This window comes from Anolis carolinensis, unplaced genomic scaffold (genome assembly GCF_035594765.1).
Source record: "Anolis carolinensis isolate JA03-04 unplaced genomic scaffold, rAnoCar3.1.pri scaffold_9, whole genome shotgun sequence".
In the NCBI taxonomy this organism is placed as follows: domain Eukaryota; kingdom Metazoa; phylum Chordata; class Lepidosauria; order Squamata; family Dactyloidae; genus Anolis; species Anolis carolinensis.
Genome location: NW_026943820.1, coordinates 2,436,919 through 2,450,192, shown reverse-complemented (window position 1 = coordinate 2,450,192; position 13,274 = coordinate 2,436,919).

Genomic DNA, 13,274 nt, shown 5'->3' with positions numbered 1-13,274 from the left:
CTGTTGGAGGCATCTTGGGTTCAGCACATCATCACGGCGCATCCTCAGTGCGTCGTCGGAGGCGAACTCGATCCAGTTGGGAAGGAAGAACAAAACAGCTTTCCTTTTTTCCCTCGGCTGAGACCCAGCTGTTTCTTGCAGATCAGAAGATGCTGACATCCAGATCTATATGCCAGGGTTGTCTATTTGGAGAGATTGAAACGTGTCGCAGAGAAGCTCGATGGATAAGCCATTTGGCTTCCTTCATGCCCAGGCCCTTAGCCAGAAAAAAGTGAGGAGGAGGTGATAATAATAATAATAATAATAATAATAATAATAATAATAATAATAATAATAATAATAATAATAAAGGTAAAACAAGCAGTCAAAGAAGAAGAACATGCCCTGGCAGAATATGTAAAACAAAGTGAAGAACCTGCTTTGATTGAAGTCAAAAATCAGAAACTCCTCAACACACAGCAGACAAAAAACCAGTACAAGAAAACCGCACTACAAACTAGAGCTGACAGCTGGCACAACAAAACATTGCATGGAAAGTTCCTTGACAAAATTGAAGGAAAAGCTGATAAGGAGAAGACCTGGCTGTGGCTCACGAATGGGACCCTGAAGAAGGAGACAGAAGGCCTGATCCTTGCAGCCCAAGAGCAAGACATCAGGACAAAGGCCATTAAGGCCAAGATCGAAAAGTCAGCTCATGACCCAAAATGCAGACTGTGCAAGGAAGCTGACGAAACCATTGATCGTATCCTCAGCTGCTGTAAGAAAATCGCAGAGACAGACTACAAACAGAGGCACAACCATGTGGCCCAAATGATTCATTGGAACTTATGCCGCAAGTACCACTTCCCAGCAGCAAAGAACTGGTGGGATCACAAACCTGCAAAAGTATTGGAAAATGAGCACGCAAAGATACTGTGGGACTTCCGAATCCAGACTGACAAAGTTCTGGAACACAACACACCAGACATCACAGTTGTGGAAAAGAAAAAGGTTTGGATCATTGATGTTGCCATCCCAGGTGAAAAACAACAGGAAAAACTCAGCCGCTCTCAGGACCTTAAGACTGAACTTCAAAGACTCTGGCAGAAACCAGTGCAGGTGGTCCCGGTGGTGATGGGCACACTGGGTGCCGTGCCAAAAGATCTCAGCCGGCATTTGGAAACAACAGACATTGACAAAATCACGATCTGCCAACTGCAAAAGGCCACCCTGCTGGGATCTGCGCGCATCAAATGATAATTCAGCCCCTCAACAATCTGAGGGACCATGAATCGGCCCTCCACTTAAAAAGTTTGAGGACCCCTGCAGTAGAGTCTCACTTATCCAAGCCTCGCTTATCCAAGCTTCTGGATTATCCAAGCCATTTTTGTAGTCAATGTTTTCAATATATCGTGATATTTTGGTGCTAAATTCGTAAATACAGTAATTACAACATAACATTACTGTGTATTGAACTACTTTTTCTGTCAAATTTGTTGTATAACATGATGTTTTGGTGCTTAATCTGTAAAGTCATAACCTAATTTGATGTTTAATGGGCTTTTCCTTAATCCCTCCTTATTATCCAAGATATTCGCTTATCCAAGCTCCTGCCGGATAAGTGAGACTCTACTGTATATCTAATGCTTCTACCGTCGGAATGCCTTCTTAGCATAATAACAGCCTCGTTGTCATGATCGTATGATGGATTATATTGACGCTCTGGTTTCTTAATGGTTGCTTGGAAAGCGAAGCCCATCCGCCTCAGTGTTTGGTGCTCTCTCCAAAAAGGAAACTGAGCTTTTAGGAGGCAAAACAGAGCCATGTGCCTCTTTTCCCTTTCACATTTCCAACTCTTGTAGCATTGGGAAGCCTTTGAAACGTGTCTCCTTCAATCCCCGGAGGTCAAGGCTCTTGTCTTTGAGTTTCCTGTTGTCTCCAGGGCGTCTGATCGGGGCCAAAGCGGCCAAGAGCGAGGCATCGTGGCCCTGCCAGTCCTGTGGCGCATACAGCAGGCATTGTGCCACCGGCAGCTGTGCAAACAAAGGCCTCATGGCAGCTCATCCGGGAGGCGGGTGAACTCTTCTCGGCCATGCGCTTGTCCTCTGCCTTCCATGGAAAGAGTGCGGTGGCACTGGCATTGCTTCATTTTTCACATGTTCGTGCGCTGAAATGCTTGCAAATTTAGAATGGCACGCTGTCTTGCGACAACAGGGAGAAAGAAGCCATGCAAGAGTGGGAAAGGCTGCTTCCAAAACATTAAACCAATGGTTCCCAACTTCTGAACTTCAGCTTCCACAGTTCCTTTTTTTTTTAAATTAATTTTATTGGTGTTTTTAACAAACAAAGAAATAAAAAAATAAAAATCGAAAATACATAAACACGTGACAGTAAGGGGGGGAATAGGGAATTGGGATAATAACAGAGTAATATTAGACAAAAACAAAACATACACAAAGGAACCCAACCACCACACCAGCTTAAAATAACATTGACTTCCATCTTTGCACAGTATCTTGTGAATTTCTTAATTAATTCTAAACTGTGTTGTAGTCCTTCGGGCGGTTCTTTCTAGAGTCTCTATAGATTCGTCTTAAAACACCTAATTCGGTATTTTATAAGTCTTGTCTTATATTCTATTCTAAATAATCACATTATAGTTTTCTTCCTTCAGATAGTTTTTGACCAATTCCCAATTTGTCTGTTTCATCGGTCTGGGAGATTATGAATATGGACAAACTAACATATTTACTACAAAACAACCACGGCAAACCGATGAAGCTCCCACAGTTCCTAACAGTTGGTGCGCTGGCTGGGATTTCTAGGAGTTGAGGTCCAAAACACCTGGAGGCACAAAGGTTGGGAACCACTGGGTTAAATAAAAACTCAGTGTGCATGTGTGTAGGTGTACTCAGTTATGTGTGTGTACAGATGTGTGTTTGTATTGATGGGTATGTATATATGTATATGTATATATATGTAACGGCGTTCCATGCAGTCATGCCAGTGGCCACATGACCTTGGAGGTGTCTACGGACAACGCCGGCTCTTTGGCTTAGAAATGGAGATGAGCACCAACCCCCAGAGTCGGACACGACTGGACTTTACGTCAGGGGAAACTTTTACCTTTACTTATATATGTATATATGTGTGTAAATGTGTGTATAGATGTGTGTGTGTATATATATATGTGTGTGTGTGTGTATGTACAGTAGAGTCTCACTTATCCAAGCCTCGCTTATCTAAGGTTCTGGATTATGCAAGGCATTTTTGTAGTCAATGTTTTCAATATATCATAATATTTTGGTGCTAAATTCGTAAATACAGTAATTACAACATAACATTACTGCGTATTCAACTACTTTTTCTGCCAAATTTGTTGTATAACATGATGTTTTGGTGCTTAATTTGTAAAATCATAACCTAATTTGACGTTTAATAGGCTTTTCCTTAATCCCTCCTTATTATCCAAGATATTTGCTTATCCAAGGTTCTGCCAGCCCATTTAGCTTGGATAAGTGAGACTCTACTGTATGTTTGAATAGATGTGTATAAATGTGTGTGTATATATGTATGCATAGATGTGTGTATATGTGCATGTATAGATGGGTATGTATGATGTGTGTGTGCATGTATGTATGCATAGATGAGTGTAAATAAATGTATATATGTGTGTATATGTGAATGTATAGATATGGATGTGTATATACATGTATGAATGTATAGATGTGCATATGTATGTATATATGTGTGTGTATATGTGAATGTATAGATATGGATGTGTATATATATGTATGAATGTATAGATGTGTATATGTGCATGTATAGATGGGTATGTATAGATGTGTGTGTGTGTGCCTGGAGGTATGCATAGATGTGTGTGCATATGTGCATGTATAGATATGTGTGTATATGTGTATGTATTGAGTTGTACGTATTGTATGTTTTACATGTCTTGATATGGTCAAAAGTGACTAATCAATAAAGAATTGTTGTTGCTGTTGTTGTTGTATGTATAGATGTATGGCCCTTGGGGTCTCTTCCAGCTCTAGGATTCCATGAACAACAACACCGCCTTATTGTAACGTTTCATTCTTGCCTATCATGTATGTGCCTTGAGATTTCCTAGAGATGCGTTATTGGGAGAGAGGATGGGTGGCCAAGGCAGGCACATGGGAATGCTACGTGTTTGTTTCACCCACCCACCTGCCTTGCTTTCCATTTGGAGTTTTCCTTTGGGATCCTGGCTGCCGTATTTCTCCTGCGAGTAGTGAGCAACAGCAGCTGCGGAGTTGCAGAACGAGACCCAGGTGACCTTTCCGTGAGGAGTGGGAGACGTGTTTATACACCTTGCTCCCAACATCTGCTTTGCAACAGCTGGGCCGGTTGGAGCCAAGCAAGGAAACCTTCTTCGTAGGCAAAGCGGAGGCCTTGCGTTGCCAAAAAAGCCAAGGTGACCTCCCTTTGGATCTATTGCACAAAGTGTGTTGTTTCATTTGGCCGGATGATACCTTGCGCGTGGGCAGCTCCGAAGGGCATCGAGGAGAGCACCGAGTCAGGGAAATCCAGGGTTATTTGAGCTGGGAAAGTCTGGGAAATTACCTATCGCTGGAAAGAAGTTTTGGCTGCAGGCTTGCTTTTTAGTTTTGCTGTCCGAAGCATCTCCAAGAAAAGTCCCCCTCTAGAAGTGTTTGCGGTGCTGGAAGAGATGCTGATGCCTAGGCTTTGGGACTGCTCTGTCTTAATTGCAGCCTCAAATACAAACCTTGCTTTATCGGCGCTTCTGGGAATGCTAGTCGATGCTCGATTGTTGGCACACCTTGGTTTGCCCAGGTAGATGCGGCTGGCCAAGAATTTCAGCAAGGCTGACTATGCTTCGCTGTTGCCACTGCCGAGCAAGATAATATATCTCATTCAAATACTGTTGAATCTCAACATTTGCAGAGTTAACGTCCACGGATCCCATCATTCGCAAGTTGGCCACCAATCATTAAATCGGGATTTCAATGCAATTTTGCAGCTGGTTGCAGAAAATTGCAAACGGGAATCTGTAAATAAAACTAAGAAAAAGTTTTAGCAAGGCCACCAACCATTAAATGGGGATTTTGTTGCAGTTTTGTGACTGGTTGCAGAAAATTGCAAACGGGAATATGTAAATAAAACTAAGAAAAAGTTTTAGCAAGTCCACCAATCATTAAATGGGGATTTTGTTGCAGTTTCGTGGCTGGTTGCAGAAGATTGCAAACGGGAATATGTAAATAAAATTAAGAAAAAGTTTTAGCAAGTCCACCAACCATTAAATGGGGATTTTGTTGCAGTTTTGTGGCTGGTTGTAGAAAATTGCAAACGGGAATATGTAAACAAAACTAAGAAAACGTTTTAGCAAGGCCACCAATCATTAAATGGGATTTTTGTTGCAGTTTTGTGGCTGGTTGCAGAAAATTGCAAATGGGAATATGTAAACAAAACTAAGAAAAAGTTTTGCAAGTTGTAAATGTATGAAATAAGTCTACGGTAATGCATTATATCATTGCCTTGTTGCTATTCGGTAATTTTTGGATGAAGGAGCGTTCCCAATGAGGGTCTGCCTTAAAGGTTGAGATAATTACGCTATGTAACAAAATTTGAAAAAAAAAATCTGTTCCTGGTTTGAAAATGTGATTTCCTGATTAATTGTGTGGTCCTTACTTTGGGAGTAGTTGTTCTCCTCTAGAAACTATGCCACAAGCTATGTTGATTTGGTTGAGACTCACTGGGATATTCGTTGAAAAAGTAGAGCAAAATGTGCTGCGGGATTCCAATGTTTGTTCCATTTCTCTTGGGAATCCGCCTTCAGCTGATGAGGAATTTTCCCATGATATCAGATTAGGTCTCTGGATGGAGGGAGTGAAGGATAGATTATTTGGCATTCTTTCTGATGCTGTGAGAAGTCCTTGAAACCCAGGTGTGTGAACCATGATCTCATGGCTTCTTGGTTGGGCTTGGACTTAAATTGAGTGATGTTTCTTGGAGTCTCTCGAAACAGACAACATTGCCAAAAGATTCAAGTCGTTGTTTCAGCTCTCGAGTTCGTGATTCAAATTTCCTGTGTTTGCCTATGTTCCTGAAAGAGTTTTCCCTTGGGAAAAGTTTCTTCTTTCATGCTTTTGGATTGATGCCTGTGACCTTGACTTTATTTACCTTGCCATTTTGGGAATAATGCTCATTTGCATATGGACTACTGCTATTTTATAGTAGTTTTTTTTTGGGGGGGGGATGCCTTTTTCACCCTTTGTACATGGTTTTCTTAATAAACTGTTGTAGTTAGTACTACTGGACTCTGATGTCGTGCCGGGTGAAAAGCTGTCTCATGTTCAGAGTGCAACACATAGTTTAATCTGGTTTACCAAAGGTGAGATGGGATTTGAACCCAACCTCCGTAGCTATGATCCATCACTCAATCTATTATGATACAAACTTCAAATGGTGTTGTTGGGGTCTACAAAACCGTGAGATGTCTTTAATTGCTCAGAAATGTTTAGGAATGTCGTCTTTTTTTCTTCATTGCCGGCTTGGTTTTGAAAACGATGGTTGAACCCCCTTGCGCCCGTCTTGTTCCTTTCCTCCGCTGGTGCCTCAAGAAGGCAGTAAACATTTTAAAGGTGAAATCCGAGATCTCCGCAACAGGGTCTTGGATCGCGAGAGGGTAAGACAAGACTGGAGCCCTGCGCTTTTATGGATGCTGCAAAACCTTTACAAGCGGAGCCGTAATGTTACACAGATGGGCCTTTCTCTCCTTGAATGGGCCGCCAAGATACAACTGCCGGGACCCCGATGAGATGGAATCTCAGATCAAGGGAGAGGCAGCTTTGGGCATCTCTTGGATGGCTTAGTAGGCCACTCTTAGGATGGATCTACACTGCTGTATAATCCAGTTTCCGAATCCAGATTACCTGAGTCCACACTGCCATACAATCCGGTTTCTGAATCCAGGTTAGTCGAGTCTACACTACCATACAATCCAGTTTCTGAATCCAGATTATTTGAATCTACACTGCCATATATTCAGTTTCTGAATCCATATTACCTGAGTCCACACTGCCATACAATCCAGTTTCTGAATCCAGATTATCTGAGTCCACACTGCCGTATAATCCAGTTTCTGAATCCAGATTAGCCGAGTCTACACTGCCATACAATCCAGTTTCTGAATCCAGATTATTTGAATCTACACTGCCATATATTCTGGTTTCTGAATCCAGATTATCCGAATCTACACTGCCATATATTCTGGTTTCTGAATCCAGATTATCCGAATCTACACTGCCATATATTCTGGTTTCTGAATCCAGATTATCCGAATCTACACTGGCATACAATCCAGTTTCTGAATCCAGATTATCCGAATCTACACTGCCATTTATCCAGTTTCCGAATCCAGATTACCCGAGTCTACACTGCCATATATCCAGTTTCTGAATCCAGATTACCTGAGCCTACACTGCCATATATTCAGTTTCTGAATCCAGATTATCTGAATCCACACTGTCATACAATCTGGTTTCTGAATCCGGATTGCCTGATTCTAAACTGCCATGAGCTGTGTGGTGATCTACGCTTCCAAACACTTGACGTGTCCGGTGAGATGACGTCTTAGAGCGAAGCTTCACCCTTTGTATTGTCGAAGGCTTTCACGGCCAGCATCAGTGGGTTGCTGTGAGTCTTTCGGACTGTCTGGCCATGTCCCAGAAGCATTCTCTCCTGACGTTTCGCCTACATCTGTGGCAGGAAGGCATCCTCAGAGGTTGTGACTTCACCCCTTGCTTCGAGTGTGAGATGCAAAGGGAGAAAAGACAGTTGTCTGCTTGCTCTCCAACTTTCCTGGCCTTGGAGGGTGTTGGGAAGGTGTTGTATCCTCAGCGTTTCCCCCCAAGTGCTGGGAGAAGAGTGGGGCAGTGTCTGCATGGCGAGGGTGGGGGTCTGGCTTTGCTTCGATGGGGCGCCCGGCCAAGACTAACAGCCGACTCCAGCAGGTCGGCACCGGAAGGGGACGGCTGGGAGCTGATTTGCAGAGCGCCAGAAAGCCGGCTTTTTCTTTCTTTCTTTCTTTCTTTTTTTTTTTAATGGACGAGACCTTCGGAGAGGCATAAACCTCCCCCTGACTTCTCCTCCATTCCTCTCCTCGTGGCCTCCTGCCAAAACCATTCTGAAAAAAAAGCAGAGGAAAGACCCTTAAAATAAACCAGGCCTTGGGTTTGTTTTCATGTCACCCAAGTGTGCAAAGAACAAAGCCGGCTGATGAACTGACCGATCATGATGGGGACAGAGCAGGACAAGATTTGAGAATGGGGAGCGTCTTCATTGCGGTGTGGAGCCTTATCACATATCGGTCCTTTGTAACACAATTACACTTGTGTTTGTGAGGATGGAGTAGGACAGTGATGGCCAACCCATGACACGCGTGTCAGCACTGACACGCCTAGCCATTATTGCTGACACATTGCTGCATACAGATTTTTGGATGACTATGTCTTTTGTGGCCAAATTTGGTGTGATTTGGTCCAGCGGTTTTGTTGTTTACTCCATGGGAATTATGCACATTACATTTATATATCATTCTATTATTATTGTAGTGTATTATCATATTACTAGCTGTGCCCGGCCACGCGTTGCTGTGGCAAAGTGGTGGTGGTATGGGTTAAAAATTGTTGTGTAATTTTTATTTGACGTTATTTGTATTTTTTAATTAATTTTATTGTAAGTTATCTTCTTATTTATTATATTTTATTATTTTCTTGTATTATTTTTAGTTATTTTCTGTTATTATAGTATTTTATTGTATTAATTTTTTAATGTTTTTAATTATTTTTTTAGTGTTTTTTATTATTTTTATTGGGTTGCTAGGAGACCAAGTTGGGGGAGCTTAGCCTTCTAACTGGCAGCAATTGGCCCGGGGCTGTGGCGCAGACGGGAGAGCAAACCAGCTGCAACTAACTGCAATAAATCACTGACCAGGAGGTCATAAGTTCGAGCTTATGTTGTTTGTCTTTGTTCTATGTTAAAAGGCATTGAATGTTTGCCTATATGTGTAATGTGATCCGCCCTGAGTCCCCTTCGGGGTGAGAAGGGCGGAATATAAATGCTGTAAATAATAATAATAATAATTGGATAAAAGCAATTATTCCTCTCTCTCTAATTAGGACTTTATTTTTCTTTTCTTTTTGTTGTATCAACCTAGTGGCGTGGATGATGGGTTGTGTTGTCAAATTTCGAGGTTGGGGGGCCTGTAGTTTTGTTGTTTTGTGGGTCGCCGTGATGCCATCACTCTTTTATATATATAGATAGATTACTAGTATATTATTATTATATTATTTATTTTCGTGTCAGGAGCAACCGGAGTTGCTTCTGGAGTGAGACAATTGGCCGTCTGCAAGGACGTTGCCCAGGGTTTTGACTGCCCTTCCCTTCGCCCGGTGTGTTCTTGAACATCGACTTTCCCAAACACATATATATTTTGTTTTGCCTTCTGCCACGCAACGAGTGTGTACCTGGCCTTGTTCTGTACAAAGGCATCCTGTCTGTGCGGGTTTGGCTCCGCTTTCCAAACAAAGACTTCCACCAATTCTTTGCAGCCGCACACCGGCGTAGCCCTTGGATGCGACCCTTGATCCGGACCGGCTAAGAAGGGGAAATTTCTTGGCCTTCCGGGTTCCACCGTAAACATTCCCCGCCATCTGCCAGGAACGAGTCCCGGCGGAGTGATTCATTGAAAGCTCCACTTGCAATTTCACCCGTGTCCCCACTGTCTTTCCAGAGAAAACCCAATGGGCATAACTATGCGATCGAAGCATGCGCAGCGGTGCAGCCAACGCTTCCCACGTTGCTTTAGCTTTGGCAAGGGTGCTGCAGCCGTTCCTCTGCACAGACAGATGAAAAAGGAAGGCTTTTCAAGGCCTTGGTGGGCCTTTGCGGGTGGGATGAGCCACAGCTGCAGGCCGACCTTTGGCTTTCCTCCCGCAGAGAAGGAAGCATCGAGCCTTTTATCCAGGCCGAAAAAAAGCTCCTTGGGAAACCTCCCTCCGAACGCAGCCGCTCTTCCTGACCTTCTGAGACATTGTGGCTTCTGGAAACCAAAAGAGAGAAGGTGCTTGCAGCCTTGGATTGCTTGCTTTTTAGGATGATGATGATGATGATGATGATTATTATTATTATTACTGGAGCACAACCCCCATATCCACTGCACCACGATCCACGGTTTGGTTTGTCCAAGTAACATCAGCGTGAGGTCAAGGTGGCAAAAATTATTAATGACTAGCTTATATGCCTGACATTATTTGGGTTTCATTGGGACCACTGCTTGCCTGTTTTCTCTCTTCTCCCCTTTTCTTTCCTCTCCCCTTTTCCCTCTTTCTTTTCCCTTTCCTTCCTTCCCTCCCTCCCTTCGCCTTTCCTTTCTTTCCCTTTCCCTTCCTTCCTTCCTTCTTTCCCCATCCTAGTGACATCACAGAGGGCCACTTCACCTAGCAACAACCAATCATTCACCTAGCAACAGCCAGTCCAGTGACATCACAGAGGGCCACTTCACCTAGCAACAGCCAATCATTGCCCTAGCAACAGCCAGTCCGGTGACATCACAGAGGGCCACTTCACCTAGCAACAGCCAGTCATTGCCCTAGCAACAGCCAGTCGAGTGACATCACAGAGGGCCACTTCACCTAGCAATGACCAATCATTCACCTAGCAACAGCCAGTCCAATGACATCACAGAGGGCCACTTCACCTAGCAACGACCAATCATTCACCTAGCAACAGCCAGTCCAGTGACATCACAGAGGGCCACTTCACCTAGCAACAGCCAATCATTGCCCTAGCAACAGCCAGTCCGGTGACATCATAGAGGGCCACTTCACCTAGCAATGACCAATCATTCACCTAGCAACAGCCAGTCCAGTGACATCACAGAGGGCCACTTCACCTTGCAACAGCCAATCATTGCCCTAGCAGCAGCCAGTCCAATGACATCACAGAGGGCCACTTCACCTAGCAACAGCCAGTCATTGCCCTAGCAACAGCCAATCGAGTGACATCACAGAGGGCCACTTCACCTAGCAATGACCAATCATTCACCTAGCAACAACCAGTCCAATGACATCACAGAGGGACACTTCACCTAGCAATGACCAATCATTCACCTAGCAACGGCCTGTCAAGTGACATCACAGAGGGCCACTTCACCTAGCAAAAGTCTTTGTGGTGCAAATGGGAAAACATACATCCCTATACTTTTTATATATATAGATGGAGAATAGACCAGTTAGGAGAGGACACAACACATAGTTTTGGTTCTAGACCTTTTCTAGGTCCTTCAGCAGAACTCGGAAGTCCTTCACTTCCCCAGGGTTTGCGATTATCAATGGTTTTGCATGTATGCGTGGAGTCCAGGCATGTATCCTCGCAAAAACAAGAGAGTTGGGTGCTGCAGAAGACCGCAACGAGGCAATGCGCTCAATTCTGTGCTCCTCGGGATGGGGCTGAGCGGTGGACGGGCTCCAGTTCTCGATTCCTCCCAAAGTGCAGTCTTGCCTTTTTCAGATGCTGTTGGGGTTGCACTTTTTCCCCCTCTCTCTCGATGCAGATCCCACAAAAGTGCTTCCTGAGCAAAGAGGCTCCGGAGATCCATGTTCGGCAGCATTTATTTCTCCGAGAGGCAGGATGCTGATCGTGATGCTCACGGCAGCACCTTGGCACCCGTTTGGGTCTTTTAGAGCCATAATCCTCACAAAAGGAGGGCATGGAAAAGAAAAGGCTCCTTTCAGGTTACAAAAAACAACTAGTTTCTACATTTGCAGTCTTTTTTTCCATTTACACCCCTATCCTCAGCAAATACAGAAGATTGTGGCAGAATGGGGTGGGTTTGGATGACCTTGAGAGTCTCTTCCAAATCTAGGATTCAATGAGGCTGGATGGCCATCTGTTGGGAGGGCTTTGATTGTGTCTCTTGCATGGCAGAATGGGGTGGGATTGGATGACCCTGTGAGTCTCTAGCATTCAATGAGGCTGGATGGCCATCTGTCAGGATGGGTTTGATTGTGCTTTCTTGCATGGCAGAATGGGGTGGGATTGGATGACCCTGTGAGTCTCTAGCATTCAATGAGTCTGGATGGCCATCTGTCAGGATGGGTTTGATTGTGCTTTCTTGCATGGCAGAATGGGGTGGGATTGGATGACCCTGTGAGTCTCTAGCATTCAATGAGGCTGGATAGCCATCTGTTGGGAGGGCTTTGATTGTGTCTCTTGCATGGCAGAATGGGGTGGGATTGGATGACCCTGTGAGTCTCTAGGATTCAATGAGGCTGGATGGCCATCTGTTGGGAGGGCTTTGATTGTGTCTCTTGCATGGCAGAATGGGGTGGGATTGGATGACCCTGTGAGTCTCTAGGATTCAATGAGGCTGGATAGCCATCTGTTGGGAGGGCTTTGATTGTGTCTCTTGCATGGCAGAATGGGGTGGGATTGGATGACCCTGTGAGTCTCTAGGATTCAATGAGGCTGGATGGCCATCTGTCGGGAGGGGTTTGATTGTGTCTCTTCCATGGCAGAATGGGGTGGGATTGGATGACCCTGTGAGTCTCTAGCATTCAATGAGGCTGGATAGCCATCTGTTGGGAGGGCTTTGATTGTGTCTCTTGCATGGCAGAATGGGGTGGGATTGGATGACCCTGTGAGTCTCTAGCATTCAATGAGGCTGGATAGCCATCTGTTGGGAGGGCTTTGATTGTGTCTCTTGCATGGCAGAATGGGGTGGGATTGGATGACCCTGTGAGTCTCTAGGATTCAATGAGGCTGGATGGCCATCTGTCGGGAGGGGTTTGATTATGCTTTCTTGCATGGCAGAATGGGTTGAGATTGGATGACCCTGCGAGTCTCTAGGATTCAATGAGGCTGGATGGCCATCTGTTGGGAGGGCTTTGATTGTGTCTCTTGCATGGCAGAATGGGGTGGGCTTGGCTAGCCCTGGGGGTCTCTTCTGTCATGGTTTGCAAAGATACTATATGTGTGTTAACTGGAAAATCAAATGCATGAAGCCGATTGGCTGAGTTTGCAAGGACCTGGGAATCGGTTTGCAACTGTCGCTGTCCTGCTGCTGGAGAACTGGTTTGAACAGATTTCTCTCTCTCTCTCTCTGCGAGTCTGCTGAGTACTGGCTAGAAAGAAGATGGCTCTGTACTCAGAGAGGCCTGGCTATTTCTGAGGCCTTGTTTGCTGCTGATCTTCACTAAAGAAAGGATGGCTTATGACTGCTGATTTTGGTAAGC